The sequence below is a fragment of the Triticum dicoccoides genome, chromosome 5A, assembly GCF_002162155.2.
Source record: "Triticum dicoccoides isolate Atlit2015 ecotype Zavitan chromosome 5A, WEW_v2.0, whole genome shotgun sequence".
In the NCBI taxonomy this organism is placed as follows: Eukaryota; Viridiplantae; Streptophyta; class Magnoliopsida; order Poales; family Poaceae; genus Triticum; species Triticum dicoccoides.
In genome coordinates, this window is record NC_041388.1 from 508,223,401 (window position 1) to 508,242,885 (window position 19,485).

The 19,485-nt window shown below is 39.0% G+C and overlaps 1 long non-coding RNA gene across 1 annotated transcript; it reads left to right on the top strand.

Annotated features, from left to right (window-relative positions):
* Window positions 1-16,910: 16,910 nt before the first annotated feature.
* LOC119297682 lies at window positions 16,911-19,225 on the top strand. The gene is made up of 3 exons (XR_005145712.1): window positions 16,911-17,650; window positions 18,233-18,422; window positions 18,863-19,225. It is a non-coding gene; the product is annotated as an uncharacterized LOC119297682 (long non-coding RNA).
* The last annotated feature ends 260 nt before the right edge of the window (window positions 19,226-19,485 follow it).

A 19,485-nucleotide genomic window follows, 5' to 3' on the forward strand; every position in this document is an offset into this window, starting at 1 on the left:
GCTTTTTATGCCTAGCTAGGGGCGTTAAACGATAGCGCTTGTTGGGAGGCAACCCAATTTTATTTTTATTCCTTGATTATTGCTCCTGTTTAGTAATAAATAATTTACCTAGCCTCTGTTTTGGTTGTGTTTGTTGTGTTTAATTAGTGTTTGTGCCAAGTAGAACCGTTGGGAAGACTTGGGGAAAGTCTTGATACCTTGCTGTAAAAAACAGAAATTTTAGTGCTCACGAGAACTGCTGCCATTTTTATTTGGAAAGTGATATTTAGTTAATTATTTTTGCATACGAGTAATAGATAAATTCCTCAAGTCCAGAAATTTATTTTAGAATTTTTGGGGTTCCAGATCTTGCGCTAGCTACAGATTCCTACAGACTGTTCTGTTTTTGACAGATTCTGTTTTTCGTGTGTTGTTTGCTTATTTTGATGAATCTATGGCTAGTAAAATAGCTTATAAACCATAGAGAAGTTTGAATACAGTAGGTTTAACACCAATATAAATAAATAATGAGTTCATTGCAGTACCTTGAAGTGGTCTTTTGTTTTCTTTCGCTAACGGAGCTCATGAGATTTTCTACTTTGAGTTTTGTGTTGTGAAGTTTTCAAGTTTTGGGTAAAGATTTGATGGATTATGGAACAAGGAGTTGCAAGAGCCTAAGATTGGGGATTCCCATCGCACCTCCAAGATAATCTAAGGACACCTAAAATCCAAAGCTTGGGGATGCCCCGGAAGGCATCCCCTCTTTCGTCTACTTCTATCGGTAACTTTACTTGAAGCTATTTTTATTCACCACATGATATGTGTTTTGCTTGGAGCGTCTTGTATGATTTGAGTCTTTGATTTTTTACTTTACCACAATCATCCTTGCTGTACACACCTTTTGAGAGAGCCATACATGATTTGGAATTTTTTAGAATACTCTATGTGCTTCGCTTATATCATTTGAGTTATATAGTTTTGCTCTAGTACTTCACTTATATCTTTTAGCGCACGGTGGTGGATTTGTTTTATATAAACTATTGATCTCTCATGCTTCACTTAGATTATTTTGAGAGTCTTAAATAGCATGGTAATTTTCTTAAATAATCCTAATATGCTAGGTATTCAAGATTAGTAAAAAAATATTATGAGTGTTTTGAATACTAAGAGAAGTTTGATGCTTGATGATTGTTTTGAGATATGGAGGTAATAATATCAAAGTCGTGCTAGTTGAGTAGTTGTGAATTTGGGAAATGCTTGTGTTGAAGTTTGCAAGTCCCGTAGCGTGCACGTATGGTAAACGCTATGTAACAAATTTGAAACATGAGGTGTTCTTTGATTGTCCTTATGAGTGGCGGTCGGGGACGAGCGATGGTCTTTTCCTACAAATCTATCCCCCTAGGAGCATGCGCGTAGTGCTTGGTTTTGATGACTTGTAGATTTTTGCAATAAGTATGTGAGTTCTTTATGAGTAATGTTGAGTCCATGGATTATACGCACTCTCACCCTTCCATCATTGCTAGCCTCTTTGGTACCATGCATTGCCCTTTCTCACCTTGAGAGTTGGTGCAAACTTCGCCGGTGCATCCAAACCCCATGATATGATACGCTCTTTCACACATAAACCTCCTTATATCTTCCTCAAAACAGCCACCATACCTACCTATTATGGCATTTCCATAGCCATTCCGAGATATATTGCCATGCAACTTTCCACCATTCCTTTTATCATGACATATTCATCATTGTCATATTTCTTAGCATGATCATGTAGTTGACATAGTATTTGTGGCAAAGCCACCGTTCATAATTTTCATACATGTCACTCTTCATTCATTGCATATCCCGGTACACCGCCGGAGGCATTCATATAGAGTCATCTTTTGTTCTAGTATCGAGTTGTAATCATTGAGTTGTAAATAAATAGAAGTGTGATGATCATCATTAATAGAGGATTGTCCCAAATAAAAAAAGAAAGGCCAAAAAAAGGCGAAATAAAAAAAATAAAAAGGGACAATGCTACTATCCTTTGCCACACTTGTGCTTCAAAGTAGCACCATAATCTTCATGATAGAGAGTCTTTTGTTTTGTCACTTTCATATACAAGTGGGAATTTTCATTATAGAACTTGGGTTGTATATTCCAACAATGGGCCTCCTCAAGTGCCCTAGGTCTTCGTGAGCAAGCAAGTTGGATGCGCACCCACTTAGTTTCTTTTGTTGAGCTTTCATACATTTATAGCTCTAGTGCATCCGTTGCATGGCAATCCCTACTCCTCGCATTAACATCAATCGATGGGCATCTCCATAGCCCATTGACTAGCCTCGTTGATGTGAGACTTTCTCCTTTTTTGTCTTCTCCACATAACCCCCATCATTATATTCTATTCCACCCAAAGTGCTATGTCCATGGCTCGCGCTCATATATTGCGTGAAAGTTTATAGGTTTGAGATTACTAAAGTATGAAACAATTGCTTGGCTTGTCATCGGGGTTGTGCATGATGAGAGCATTCTTGCGTGACGAAAATGGAGCATCACTAAACTATATTATTTTGTAGGGATGAACTTTCTTTGGCCATGTTATTTTGAGAAGGCATAATTGCTTAGTTAGTATGCTTGAAGTATTATTATTTTTATGTCAATATGAACTTTTATCTTGAATCTTTCGGATCTGAATATTCATGACACAATTAAGAAGAATTACATTAAAATTATGCCTAGTAGTATTCCACATCAAAAATTCTATTTTTATCATTTACCTACTCGAGGACAAGCAGGAATTAAGCTTGGGGATGCTTGATACGTCTCCAATGTATCTATAATTTTTGATTGCTCCATGCTATATTATCTACTGTTTTGGACATTATTGGGCTTTGTTTTCCACTTTCATATTATTTTTGGGACTAACCTATTAACCGAGGCCCAACCCAGAATTGCTGTTTTTTGCCTATTTTAGGGTTTTGAAGAAAAGGAATATCAAACGGAGTCCAAACGGAATGAAACCTTCGGGAACGTGATTTTCTCACCGAATATGATCCAGGAGACTTGGACCCTACGTCAAGAAAGAAAGGAGGAGGCCACGAGGTAGGGGGCGTGCCTACCCCCCAGGCGTGCCCTCCACCCTCGTGGGCCCCCTGTTGCTCCACGGACGTACTCCTTCCTCCTATATATACCTACGTACCCCCAAACGATTAGATACGGAGCAAAAACCATAATTCCACCTTCGTAACTTCCTGTATCCACAAGATCCCATCTTGGGGCCTGTTCTGGAGCTCCGCCGGAGGGGGTATCCATCACGAAGGGCTTCTACATCAACACCATAGCCTCTCCGATGAAGTGTGAGTAGTTTACCTCAGACCTTCGGGTCCATAGTTATTAGCTAGATGGCTTTTTATCTCTTTTTGGATCTCAACACAATGATCTTCCCCTGTCTTGTGGAGATCTATTCGATGTAATCTTCTTTTTGCGGTGAGTTTGTTGAGACCAATGAATTGTGGGTTTATGATCAAGTCTATCTATGAACAATATTTGAATCTTCTCTTAATTCTTTTATGTATGAGTGGTTATCTTTGCAAGTCTGTTTGAATTATCATTTTGGTTTGGCCTACTAAATTGATCTTTCTTGCAATGGGAGAAGTGCTTAGCTTTGGGTTCAATCTTGCGGTGTCCTTTCCCAGTGACAGTAGGGGCAGCAAGGCACGTATTGTATTATTTCCATCGAGGATAGCAAGATGGGGTTTTTATCATATTGCATGAATTTATCCCTCTACATCATGTCATCTTGCTTAAGGCGTTACTCTATTTCCATGAACTTAATACTCTAGATGCATGCTGGATAGCGGTCGATGAGTGGAGTAATAGTAGTAGATGCAGGCAGGAGTCGGTCTACTTGTCTCGGACGTGATGCCTATATACATGATCATACCTAGATATTCTCATAACTATGCTCAATTCTGTCAATTGCTCAACAGTAATACATTCACCCACCGTAAAATACTTATGCTCTTGAGAGAAGCCACTAGTGAAACCTATGGCCCCCGGGTCTATCTTCATCATATTAATCTTCCAATACTTAGTTATTTCCTTTGCTTTTACTTTGCCTTTATTTTACTTTGCATCTTTATCATAAAAATAACAAAAATATTATCTTATCATATCTATCAGATCTCACTCTCGTAAGTGATCGTGAAGGGATTGACAACCCCTTATCGCGTTGGTTGCGAGGAGTTGTTTGCTTTGTGCAGGTACTATGGGACGTGCGCACAACCTTCTACTGGATTCATACCTTGGTTCTCAAAAACTAAGGGAAATACTTATGCTACTTTGCTGCATCATCCTTTCCTCTTCGGGGAAATCCAACGTAGTGCTCAAGAGGTAGCAATCACATTCATCATGGTTAGTTGATTCACATTCACTACTTTGATAATTTTATATGTGGGTGGACCAGTGCTAGGGTGCTAGTACTACTTGAACAAGTAACCCTCTTATGTTTAACCCCTCTCGCAAGCATCCGCAACTATGAAAGAAGAATTAAGATAAATCTAACCATAACATAAAACATATGGATCCAAATCAACCCCTTACGGAATAATGCAAAAACTAGGGTCTAAGCTTTGGTCACTCTCGCAACCCATCATCTACTTATTACCCCCAATGCCTTCCCTTAGGCCCAAGTATGGTGAAGTGTCATGTACTCGACGTTCACATGGCACCACCAAAGGAAGAACAACATACATATCATCGAAATATTGAACAAAAACCAACTTCACATGATTAATTATAACAAGACTTCTCCCATGTCCTCAAGAACAGAAGTAACTACTCACAAATCATACCCACGTTCAAGATCAGAGGTGTATTGGATATGCTTAAGCATCTGGACATATAATCTTCCACCAAATAAATCAACTAGCATCAAGTACAAGGTGTAATCAACACTACTAGCAAACCACAGGTACCAATCTGAGATTTTGAAACAAAGATTGAATACAAGAGATGAAGTAGGGTTTGAGAGCAGATGGTGCTGGTGAAGATGTTGATGAAGATTGGTCCTACCACGATGAGAGGGATGTTGGTGATGTAGATGGCTTGATTTTCCCCTCCCGGAGGGAAGTATCCCCGGCAGAATTACTCCACCAGAAAGCAAAAGTGCTCCTGCCCAGGTTCCACCTCAAGATGGCGGCGCTTCATCCCAAAAGTCTTGTTTTGATTTTTATTCTAGGGAAATAGTATCTTGTATGAGAATGCGGGCCACAGAGGCCTGCTGGTGGAGTGATACGTCCATTTTGCATCATGCTTTTATATCGATATTTATTGCATTATGGGCTGTTTTTACACATTATGTCACAATACTTATGCCTATTCTCTCTTATTTTACAAGGTTTGCATGAAGAGGGAGAATGCCGGCAGCTGGAATTCTGGGCTGGAAAAGGAGCAAATATTAGAGACCTATTCTGCACAACTCCAAAATTCCTGAAATTCCACGGAAGTCAGTTTTGGATTATATAAAAAATATTGGGCGAAGAAAGCACCGGAGGGGGGCCACCCACCATCCACGAGGGTGGGGGCGCGCCCTACCCCCTGTCGCGCCCCCTGTCTCATGGGCCCCCTGGCAGGCCTCATGTGACCATCTTTTGCTATATGAAATCTTTTGCCCTGCAACAAATCATAAGAAAGCTCTCGGGACAAAACTCCGCTGCCACGAGGCGGAATCTTGGCGGAACCAATCTAGGGCTCCGGCGGAGCTGTTCTGCCGGGGAAGCATCCCCCCGGGAGGGGAAATCATCACCATCGTCATCACCATCGACCCTCTCATCAGGAGGAGGTCAATCTCCATCAACATCTTCACCAGCACCATCTCATCTCAAACCCTAGTTCATCTCTTGTATCCAATCTTTGTCCCAAAACCTCATATTGGTACCTGTGGGTTGCTAGTAGTGTTGATTACTCCTTGTAGTTGATGCTAGTTGGTTTACTTGGTGGAAGATCATATGTTCAAATCCTTTATGCATATTAATACCCCTCTGATTATGAACATGAATATGATTTGTGAGTAGTTACGTTTGTTCCTGAGGACATGGGAGAAGTCTTGCTATAAGTAGTCATGTGAATTTGGTATTCGTTTGATATTTTGATGAGATGTATGTTGTCTTTCCTCTAGTGGTGTTATGTGAACATCGACTACATGACACTTCACCATTGTTTGGGCCTAGGGGAAGGCATTGGGAAGTAATAAGTAGATGATGGGTTGCTAGAGTGAAAGAAGCTTAAACCCTAGTTTATGTATTGCTTCGTAAGGGGCTGATTTGGATCCATATGTTTCATGCTATGGTTAGGTTTAACTCAATACTTCTTTTGTAGTTGCGGATGCTTGCAAGAGGGGTTAATCATAAGTGGGATGCTTGTCCAAGTAAGGGCAGTACCCAAGCACCGGTCCACCCACATACCAAATTATCGAAGTACCGAACGCGAATCATATGAGCGTGATGAAAACTAGCTTGACGATAATTCCCAAGTGTCCTCGGGTGCGTTTTACTTTATATAAGAGTTTGTCCAGGCTTGTCCTTTGCTACAAAAAGGATTGGGCCATCCTTCTGCACCTTATTTACATTTGTTACTTGTCACCCGTTGCAAATTACCTTATCACAAAACTATCTGTTACCGATAATTTCAGTGCTTGCAGAGAATACCTTACTAAAAACTGCTTATCATTTCCTTCTGCTCCTCGTTGGGTTCGACACTCTTACTTATAGAAAGGACTACGATAGATTCCCTATACTTGTGGGTCATCAAGACTCTTTTCTGGCGTCGTTTCCGGGGAGTGAAGCGCCTTTGGTAGGTGGAATTTGGTAAGGAAAATTTTATATAGTGTGCTGAAAGTTACTGTCACTTGTTATTATGGAAAGTAATCCTTTGAGGGGCTTGTTCGGGGTATCTTCACCCCGACCAGTAGAGCAAAGAGATGCTTCTCAACCTAATGAACCTACTGAAACTGTTTACTTTGAGATTCCTTTGGGTATGATAGAGAAACTGCTAGCTAATCCTTTTACAGCAGATGGAATATTGCATCGTGATTTGTACCTAATCTATTTGGATGAAGTTTGTGGATTATTTAAGCTTGCAGGTATGCCCAAAGGATGTTATCAAGAAGAAGGTCTTCCCTTTATGTTTGAAGGGAAAGGCATTGACATGGTTTAGGCTATGTGATGATATTGGATCATGGAACTACAACTGTTTGAAATTGGAATTTCATCAGAAGTTTATCCTATGCATCGGGTTCATCCTGATCGTAATTATATATATATAATTTTTGGCCTTGCGAAGGAGAAAGCATCGCTCAAGCTTGGGGGAGGCTTAAGTCAATGTTATATTCATGCCCCAATCATGAGCACTCAAGAAAAATTATTATTCAAAAAATTTATGCTCTGCTTTCTCTCAATAATCGCTCCATGCTCGATACTTCTTGTACTAGATCTTTTATGATGAAGACTATTAAATTTAGATGGGATTTATTGGCAAGAATTAAATGCAACTCTGAAGATTGGGAACTCGACGAAGGTAAGGAGTGAGGTATAACACCTAAGTTTGATTGTGTTAAATCTTTTATGGATACCGATGCTTTTCGTGAATTTAGCACTAAATATGGACTTGACTCTGGGATAGTAGCTTCTTTCTGTGAACCATTTGCTACTCATGTTGATCTCCCTAAGGAGAAGTGGCTTAAATACCATCCCCGCATTGAAGTAAAAGTAGTTGAACCTATTAAATTTGAAGAAAAGACTATCACTTATAATGTTGATCCTATTATTCCTACCGCTTATATTGAGAAACCACATTTCCCTACTAGAATAAAGGATCATGCTAAAGCTTCAACTATGGTTCGTAAGAGTAATGCTAGAACACCTACACCCTCTGAGCAAATTAAAGTTAAACCTAGTATTGCTATGGTTAAAGATCTCTTGTCTGATAATATTGATGGCCATGTTATTTACTTTTGTGATGAAGCTGCTAGAATTGCTAGACCCGATACTAAAAATAAACATAGACCTATTGTAGGCATGCCTATTATTTCTGTTAAAATAGGAGATCATTGCTATCATGGCTTATGTGATATGGGTGCTAGTGCGAGTGCAATACCTCATTCTTTATATGAATAAATTATGCATGATATTGCACCTGTTGAGATAGAAGGTATTGATGTTACAATTAAGCTTGCCAATAGAGATACTATTTCACCGATTGGGATTGTTAGAGATGTTGAAGTCTTGTGTGGGAAAGTTAAATATCCTTCTGATTTTCTTGTTCTTGGTTCCCCACAAGATGACTTTTGTCCCATTATATTTGGTAGACCCTTCTTGAATACTGTTAATGCTAAGATAGATTGCAAAAAGGATGTTGTTACTATTGGTTTAGGGGATATGTCTCATGATTTTAATTTGCTAAATTTTGTAGACAACCCCATGATAAAGAATTGCCTAGTAAAGATGAAATTATTGGTCTTGCTTCTATTGCCGTGCCTCCTAGTGATCCTTTAGAACAATATTTGCTAGGCCATGAAAATGATATGTTTATGAATGAAAGAAGGGAAATAGATGAAGTATTCTTTAAACAGAGACCTATTTTGAAACACAACTTGCCTGTCGAAATTCTAGGGGATCCTCCTCCACCCAAGGGTGATCCTGTGTTTGAGCTTAAACCATTGCTTGATACTCTTAAATATGTTATCTTGATGAAAAGAAGATATAGCATGTTATTATTAGTACTAACCTTTCAGAGCAAGAAGAAGAGAAATTATTGAAAACTCTAAAGAAGCACCATGCTGCTATTGGATATACTCTTGATGATCTTAAGGGCATTAGTCCCACTCTATGCCAGCACAAAATAAAATTGGAAAAAGATGCTAAACCGGTTGTTGATTACCAACGACGGTTAAATCCTAAGATGAAAGAAGTGGTAAGAAAATAAATACTAAAGCTTCTGGAGGCAGGTATAATTTATCCTATTGCTGATAATCAGTGGGTAAGTCATGTCCATTGTGTCCCTAAGAAGGGAGGTATTACTGTTGTTCCTAATGATAAAGACGAATTGATCCCACAAAGAATTGTTACAGGTTATAGAATGGTAATTGATTTCCGCAAACTAAATAAAGCTACTAAAAAGGGTCATTACCCTTTACCTTTTATTGATCAAATGCTAGAAAGATTATCCAAACATACACATTTTTGCTTTCTAGACGGTTATTCGGGTTTCTCTCAAATACCTGTGTCAAAAGAGGATCAGGAAAATACCACTTTTACTTGTCCTTTCGGTTCCTTTGCTTATAGACGCATGCCTTTTGGTTTATGTAATGCACCTGCTATCTTTCAAAGATTTATGACTGCTATATTCTCTGACTTTTGTGAAAAGATTGTTGAGGTATCCATGGATGATTTTTCTGTATATGGAACTTCTTTTGATGATTGCTTAAGCAACCTTGATCGAGTTTTGCAGAGATGTGAAGAAACTAATATTGTCTTGAGGAGAAGTGCCACTTTATGGTTAATGAAGGCATTGTCTTGGGGCATAAAATTTCTGAAAGAGGTATTGAAGTTGATAAAGCTAAAGTTGATGCTATTGAAAAGATGTCATGTCCTAAGGACATTAAAGGTATAAGAAGTTTCCTTGGTCATGTCGGTTTTTATAGGAGGTTCATTAAAGACTTCTCAAAAATTTCCAGGCCTCTGACTAATCTCTTACAAAAATACGTTCCTTTCATCTTTGATGATGATTGTGTAGAAGCATTTGAAATACTTAAGAAAGCTTTGATTTCTGCACCCATTGTTCAACCACCTGATTGGAATTTACCCTTTGAAATTATGTGTGATGCTAGTGATTATGCTGTAGGTGCTGTTTTAGGGAAAAGAGTTGATAAGAAATTAAATGTTATCCAATATGCTAGTAAAACTTTAGACAGCGCCCAGAGAAATTATGCTACTACTGAAAAGAAATTTTTAGCAGTTGTATTTGCTTGTGATAAGTTTAGACCTTATATTGTTTATTCTAAAGTAATTGTTCACACTAATCATGCTGCTATTAAATACCTTATGGAAAATAAAGATGCTAAACCTAGACTTATTAGATTGGTTCTCCTACTACAATAATTTGATTTGCATATTATTATTGATAGAAAGAGAGCTGAGAACCCCGTTGCAGACAACTTGTCTAGGTTAGAGAATGTTCTTGATGACCCACTACATATAGATGATAGCTTTCCTGATGAACAATTAGCTGTCATAAATGCTTCTCATACTGCTCCATGGTATGCTGATTATGCCAATTACATTGTTGCTAAATTTATACCACCTAGTTTCACATACCAGCAAAATAAAAAGGATTTCTATGATTTAAGACATTACTTCTGGGATGACCCACACCTTTATAAAGAAGGAGAAGATGGTGTTATTAGACATTGTGTACGTGAGCATGAACAGGAACAGATCCTACGCAAGTGTCACTCCGAGGCTTATGGAGGACACCATGCTGGAGATAGAACTGCACACAAGATATTGCAATCTGGTTTTTATTGGCCTACTCTCTTCAAGGATGCCCGTCAGTTTGTCTTGTCGTGTGACGAATGTCAAAGAATTGGTAATATTAGTAGACGTCAAGAAATGCCTATCAATTATTCACTTGTTATTGAACCATTTGGTATTTGGGGCTTTGATTATATGGGATCGTTTCCTTCCTCTAATGGGTATACACATGTTTTAGTTGATGTTGATTACGTTACTAAGTGGGTAGAAGCTATTCCAACTAGTAGTGATGATCATAACACAACCATTAAGATGCTTAAAGTAGTTATTTTTCTGAGGTTTGGAGTCCCTAGATACTTAATGACTGATGGTGGTTCACATTTTATTCATGGTGCTTTTCGTAAAATGCTTGCTAAGTATGATGTTAATCATAGAATTGCATATCCATATCATCCATAGTCTAGTGGTCAAGTAGAACTGAGCAATAGAGAGCTTAAATTAATTTTGCAAAAGATTGTTAATATATCTAGAAAGAATTGGTCCAAGAAACTTGATGATGCATTATGAGCCTATAGAACTGCATATAAAAATCCTATGGGTATGTATCCATACAAAATGGTTTATGGTAAAGCATGTCACTTACCTCTCGAACTAGAACATAAGGCATATTGGGCCATTAAAGAGCTCAACTATGATTTCAAACTTGCCGGTGAGAAGAGACTATTTGACATTAGTGCACTTGATAAGTGGAGAACCCAGGCTTATGAGAATGCCAAACTGTTTAAACAAAAAGTTAAAAGATGGCATGACAAAAGGATACAAAAACATGAGTTTAATGTAGGTGACTATGTATTGTTATACAACTCTCGTTTAAGATTTTTTGCAGGAAAACTCCCATCTAAATGGGAAGGCCCTTACATTATCGATGAAGTCTATTGTTCCGGTGCCATAAAAATCAACAACTTCGAAGGCACAAATCCGAGGGTGGTGAACGGTCAAATAATCAAACATTATATCTCAGGTAATCCTATAGATGTTGAAACTAATGTTATTGAAACCGTAACCCCGGAGGAGTATATAAGGGACACCTTCCAGAATGTTTTAGCCTCTGAAAAGGAAGAGGTATGTGGTACGGTAAGTAAACCGACTCCAAAACAGTTCTAATAGCAATTTTTCTTCATTTTGGAATATTTAAGAAAATAGGAAAACAAGGAGCAGTCCGAAAAGGACACGAGGGTGGAGGGCAAGCCCTACCCCCTGGGCACTCCCCTGCCTCGTGGGCACCTTTTGTGCCCTTCGGACTCCGTTTTCTTGCACGATACTTCTTTTTGTCGGTAAAAAATCATTATATAGTCTCCCGAAGGTTTTTATCACCGTACCAGGCAAATATCCTCTATTTTTGTTTCAAACTGTTTTGCTGCAGATTTAGATCAAGATGTCTTCTCAAAAGTCAGTCGGGGAGAGCCGGGTGTCTCATCCGACACCGGGACCAGGAGCAAATAGTGATGCTAACCACTTTAGGCCATCAACGGAGGAAGAGATGGAGGCCGACATGAAAATGATAGATGCCATAGAAGAGGATCAAGAAGTTACTTCTCGTTTCCTAGCCGGATTCACGATGGGGGAACTACAGAGCTCAGCTATTCCAAACTCGGTCATCCCTTCCAATGTTAGATTTCTCTCTTATGAAAATATGAAAAAGAGTGTTACTTGTTCTCGCGCAGCTATGCAACATCCATGGGTGAAAGGAGCTTTAGCCATCACGGGCAAGATTTGTAAGGAAATAATGGACCTCAAGCAACAAGTTAATAAGGTCGAGGAAGACAATCGTATCCTGAGGGGCATCATCACCAAGAATATCACATCACCACCTCCGAAGAAAGAGACATAAATACATGGGTATGGGCACTCCCCTTGGCAACTGCCAAGCTTGGGGGAGTACCCCGGTATCATATCACCCTCACACTTTTATCTTTACCATTTTTCTTAGTTCGGTCCTTTTAGTAATATCTTGATCTAGTAGAATAAAGTTTTAGTATGATTTAGTTTTGAGTTTTGCTTTATGATCCTTCTATGTAATCGAGTCCGTGAGCTATATATAACAAAGATTAGTTTTGAGTCAAGGGCTTGGTTATGTTGCTATGATCTTGAGGGAATAAAAGTAAGAATAAAAAGAAATAAAGAGTTCATATGGATCTTATGGAGAGTAATGACTTCACATATAAAGAGTATGATGAATAAAAGTTGTTGAGAGTTGACAAACATAGTTTTGGTCATCGTTGCAATTAATAGGAAGTAATAAAGAAAGAGAGGTTTTCACATATAAATATACTATCTTGGACATCTTTTATGATTGTGAGCACTCATTAAAATATGACATGCTAAAAAGTTGATGTTGGACAAGGAAGACAACATAATGGGTTATGCTTTCTTACATCCGAAATAAATTATATTGTCATGGATCATCCAAAATGTTGAGCTTGCCTTTCCCCCTCATGCTAGCCAAATTCCTTGCACCAAGTAGAGATACTACTTGTGCTTCCAAATATCCTTGAACCCAGTTTTGCCATGAGAGTCCAACATATCTACTTATGGATTGAGTAAGATTCTTCAAGTAAGTTGTCATTGTTGCAAGCAATAAAAATTGCTCTCTAAATATGTATGATTTATTATTGTGGAGAAAATAAGCTTTATACGATCTTGTGATGTGGAAGAAATAAAAGCGACGGACTGCATAATAAAGGTCCATATCATAAGTGGCAATATAAAGTGACATCCGTTTGCATTAAGATTTCATGCATCCAACCATAAAAACACATGACAACCTATGCTTCCCTCTGCAAAGGGCCTATCTTTTATTCTTGTCTTATACTTTATACAAGAGTCATGGTGATCTTCACCTTTCCTTTTTACATTTTATCCTCTAGCAAGCACTGTGGGTTGGAAAAATCCTGATATATGTAGCTAATTGGATGTGAGTTTTCATGAACTATTATTGTTGACATTACCCTTAAGGTAAAAGGTTGGGAGGCAAAACTATAAGCCCCTGTCTTTCTCTGTGTCCGATTAAAACTTCATATCCATAAGTATTGCGTGAGTGTTAGCAATTGTGAAATACTAAATGAGAGTTGAGTATGTGGACTTGCTGAAAATCTCTTATATTGACTCTTTCCAATGTTATGATAAATTGCAATTGCTTCAATGACTGAGATTATAGTTTGTTAGTTTTCAATGAAGCTTATGATTCATACTTGAAAATGTGATTGAATTGTTACTTTAACATAAAAGATCATATGACAATATATATATATATATATATATATATATATATATTGCTGTTATAAGAATGATCATGATGCCCTCATGTACGTATTTTATTTTATCGACACCTCTATCTCTAAACATGTGGACATATTTTTCGATATCGGCTTCCGCTTGAGGACAAGCGAGGTCTAACTTGGGGGAGTTGATACGTCCATTTTGCATCATGCTTTTATATCGATATTTATTGCATTATGGGCTGTTATTACACATTATGTCACAATACTTATGCCTATTCTATCTTATTTTACAAGGTTTGCACGAAGAGGGAGAATGCCGGCAGCTGGAATTCTAGGCTGGAAAAGGAGCAAATTTTAGACACCTATTCTGCACAACTTCAAAAGTCCTGAAACTCCACGGAAGTTAGATTTGGATTATATAAAAAATATTGGGCGAAGAAAGCACCAGAGGGGGACCACCCACCATCCACGAGGGTGGGGGCGCGCCCCCTGGCAGGCCTCCGGTGCCCATCTTTTTCTATATGAAGTCTTTTTCCCTGGAAAAAATCATAAGCAAGCTCTCGGGACAAAACCCGTCACCACGAGGCGGAACCTTGGCAGAACCAATCTAGGGCTCCGGCGGAGCTGTTCTGCCGGGGAAGCATCCCCCCGGGAGGGGGAAATCATCACCATCGTCATCACCATCGATCCTCTCATCGGGAGGGGGTCAATCTCCATCAACATCTTCACCAGCACCATCTCATCTCAAACCTTAGTTCATCTCTTGTATCCAATCTTTGTCCCAAAACCTCAGATTGGTACTTGTGGGTTGCTAGTAGTGTTGATTACTCCTTGCAGTTGATGCTAGTTGGTTTACTTGGTGGAAGATCATATGTTCAGATCCTTTATGCATATTAATACCCCTCAGATCCTTTATGCTATAAGTAGTCATGTGAATTTGGTATTTGTTCGATATTTTGATGAGATGTATGTTGTCTTTTCTCTAGCGGTGTTATGTGAACGTCGACTACATGACACTTCACCATTGTTTGGTCCTAGGGGAAGGCATTGGGAAGTAATAAGTAGATGATGGGTTGCTAGAGTGACAGAAGCTTAAACCCTAGTTTATGCGTTGCTTCATAAGGGGCTGATTTGGATCCATATGTTTCATGCTATGGTTAGGTTTACCTTAATACTTATTTTGTAGTTGAGGATGCTTGCAAGAGGGGTTAATCATAAGTGGGATGCTTGTCCAAGTAAGGGAAGTACCCAAGCACCGGTCCACCCACATATCAAATTATCAAAGTACCGAACACGAATCATATGAGCGTGATGAAAAGTAGCTTGACGATAATTCCCATGTGTCCTCGGGAGCATTTTCCTTTATATAAGAGTTCGTCCAGACTTGTCCTTTGCTACAAAAAGGATTGGGCCATCTTGCTGCACCTTATTTACATTTGTTACTTGTCACCCGTTACAAATTACCTTATCACAAAACTACCTGTTACCGATAATTTCAGTGCTTGCAGAGAATACTTTACTGAAAACTGCTTATCATTTCCTTCTGCTCCTTGTTGGGTTCCACACTCTTACTTATAGAAAGGACTACAATAGATTCCCTATACTTGTGGGTCATCATGGTGCCATGAGCTCACATGTTGCGCCTCGAGGGGTGCCACCTAAGCTTGTGACTCCCTAGTGGGGCCCCTCATGATGATTCTTCTTCCAATATTTTTTATTAATTCCAAAATAATTCTCTGTAAATTTCCAGGTCATTTGGAGCTTTGGAGAATACCTATCTCTGTTGTAGCCTTTTTGGGTCCAAAATTCGAACTGTCGGGAATCTCCTTTTCATGTGAAACTTGCAAAATAAGAGAGAAAATACATCATAATTGCTTTATAAAGTGAAATAATGATCAAAAACACTATAAATAATAGTACTCAAGTGAATACCGAACTTGATAATCATGACCACATGTTTATGGAGAGAGTGTCGATAAAAACAAAATATGGACATGGTAGCATCATGAACATTATTAAGTTATTGTAATAGCAGAAATTATGATAAAAATTCTCATGACCAAGTAATAATTCATCCAGAACGTTTAAAGTATGAGAGATAAACTTTGTTGACAACTAGCAAACTATGTTCTCAATCATCAAAGCAACTACAATTCATCATATTTTGTTAAGAGTCTATCTAAGAACTTTTGGTTTAGCAAATTTCACATACTCAACCATCATATAGTGATCTATGATTGCTGACACTCGCAGCATATCTTTAGAGCAAACGTTTCCATCAGACACAAAGGAATATGGAGGTTTCATATTTCACCTCGCTAAATTGCTTATCTCAGGGATAATGTCAACAATAATAATTCACTAGTAGAATGCCCATGCGTTGCCACGAGCTTCTGAAATAGTTTAATGAAGTTATATAAAATGGTTTGATGAAGTTATATAAAGATAATGCATGCTAAATTTAACAGATAGAGACAATATAACACGGTCATAATTGCATAATAATTAAAGTTTAATTTAAAATCTTTTTTGTTTTTTATGAGATATCACCTCTTTCATATCATTATATTGTAAAAAACGGTGGTCCCTTTCAGCGACGTCGCTTCAGAACCATTGTCAATAGGTTCTTTTTGTGCATCTCCAAACTCCATATCTATGTCTCCCATATTCTGAAAAACAATAATATAAAATAATGCACCTTTTGCGTTAACATGTATAGCACCTCTTCTCGTGGTGTTTTGGTCTGGGCCGTCATCGTTACATCAGTGCATATGTCAGTTGATGTATTTGAAACATCATTCGAGTCCATCACTGTTTATCTTTACTGGACAAAGGTGAAACATATAAAATATAATGATATTTTATACTGCATTATATAAACATCTATAATATATAATAAAAACAAAAGTGAGACTAATACAGATATTTTCAATTGCATTTTTTCACCCCACAACCTTATCCGGACCTTTTTTAAGAAATCCTTATGCGGACCTCTCCCTGACTCTCTCCTCCTCACAGCCAGACCTGGCCAAATGGGTCAGCCCGCAACGACACGGTCCGGCCTGAGTTAAACGGGCTACCTCTCCCCACCCGATGCTCAGAAAAAAAACCTCTCCCCACCCACTCTCTCCCCCTCCAAACCACTCACTCTATCCCCCTCCTCCGCCCACCGCGCCGCCCACCACATGCGTCTCCCAACTACACCGCCGCCGCCGCTACCGCCGCCCTCCTGCGCTGCTGCCTAGGCGTCGTGGTCTGCCACTCGCCGCCGCTGGACGGCTGGAGATTGTCGGCACCCAAGTGCCGCCCATGCTCTGGCGCTTGCACGCCGCCGGCCCTGCCCCATCCCACCCTCCGCCACCACCTTCCCCACCCCGAGCTCAGATTTACGACGCCCACTGCCTTCCAGTTCGAGCTCCGCCTCGACCTCATCCCTGCTGCCACTGTCTTCCCTGAACCAAGGAAGCCCTCATCTGATACGCTCTCATCCGCGACGTGCTTCTCCAATCATTGGTACGCGACGGTGGTTCGGTCCGGAAGGTGGCTCCTGCAATCCTGGCGTCGCCGTAGCGGTGGTTCCATTCCGGCGGCATCAGGGGAGCACACAGCGTCCACGTGCAGCAAGCAGAGCCGGCCAATGATTTAGCAGCGCCGGCCATGAGGAGACGCCTGCCGTGGTTGACGCGAAGACAACAGCCGTGGGCATGGAAGACGGTTTTGGATCTTGTGAGCCGCCGCCGCTGCCGTACAGAAAGTCAACGTCGGCCTTCTACTGCTCCATGTCCAACAAGTCGCCCATGAGGCGTCAGTGTGGCATTGCTAGCTCCAGCTTCCCCCTGCAATCATCTCTGCCGCCGGCACTTGCACGCAATCATGCTGGTGAGGCTCTTCATGTTTACTTTCTTCTGCTTGTAACATGGCCTATACTCACAAATATTTTGCATCATCTGAACAAATGATGGTAAATTGATTCATATGTAATGTGACATCCTGATTACAAGTTCTCTTAGATTAGTTTTTCTGTTGGAATAATGTTCTATTGGAATAATTATTCTGTTGGAGCAGAACAATGACATCCCTGTGATTCAGTTTTTAGGGGATGGACAGATTGGGAGTATAAAACATTTGACTATTGTATTTTTTAATACTTATAAACAGGGAGTATATATCATCAAGGTAGTACATGGATATCCAACATAATCAGAGACCTTATGGTCGGATCGATCTTCATATATAGTAGAATGTTTTATTTGTTTGCGAGTTAGGTAATTGTTTTTTTCTAGCCATGATGTTTTCGATAGTACTAAATTAGTATTAGTTATTCCTACAAGTGTTAGTTGTTCATAAGCATATAATATAATCTGCTACTGTCAATACTTACCTCTGAAACTCTGGTATTCTACTCCTTTATTTCCCTGATACCTTGTCAGTCAGTATGTACTGAGTATATCCACACTACAGGTTTCTGTAGTTCAAGATCAAAGGCAAGAATCAGCCAAATATGATGATGAGAACAACGCTAATGATGGAGAACCTTTATCTATCGAAGCTGAGAAGTCTATTGGGAATACTAAATTTCAATGCGCATCCTAAGTTTCAGTTACCTGAAATCAAGGCCAGTTTCATTCGATGCCGAAGTAAACTACCACATGTAAGTTTATGGACACACATTAGTTTCCGGCTACGGATTTAATGGCTGCCGAACTTTATGCACATATATAGTAGAATTAGTATTAGTTATCTGAATTTTTTCTGACCTGCACTCTTCTTGCCTTTAGTTCTGTTCTTAATAGAATTATTACTTACTAATAGACGAATACTTGTTTGCCTTCATCATCTGCATTTCAAATGACTCATTATGCATCAGGCTAGCTAGGCGATATGAAATTTTACTTCTTGGCTATAGTCACCGAGCACTGCAATTTGAAATTATAGCCACGAATTTTGGAGTAGTCGAAAGGGCATTCTTAATCTGATACAGTCAACTAAGCACTCAATTTTCAAAACAAGAAGCGGTTGCTATCATATTATTTATGTTTACAATTAACAAACTACATCCTAACATTCCTTCTTATTTTTGTTTGCATCTAGACGTGATGACCTTGAGAAAATCCATGCACTTCAATTGGACATGAGTTTTCTGCCACGTAATTAATGATGCACTTCACGTGATAGAACTGTAAGATCAGTACTTCTATCTACTCTATTCATCACATCTACACTTCTGTTTATTCATTCTATGAGCTCTCTATTTAAGAGAAACAACAGAGACTACTGTTTAAGAATAATAGCCTTTTCAATTAAATGCTGAAGTATGTGTTTCCTGCATGCACCCACAAGTTATTCAAGAAAAACTAATTAATGCCTTAAACTTAAAAGTATCTCATGGCCACAACAAACAGTTCACTCAAAATTAAAACAGGAACTACTTTTATTGTGCTACAAACAAAAGCATAACAGGGTTTAGGAATCACAGTTTTAATTTTGAAAACCTTTACGAGTTTAGCAACAAACCGGCATGGTAGAAAAGTTTTTAGAAATACAGGGTAATAAAAAATGTAGTACTTCAATGTGTGGGCAAGCAATAGTACGTTTTTTATAACAACTATTAGGATGTGATTCGAGTATGACACGACATTTTCAATGGTAGTCACATTAGTAACGGCTGAAATGTATGCAACTTCTATATGGTATCATAGTGTCATTCGAAGAGA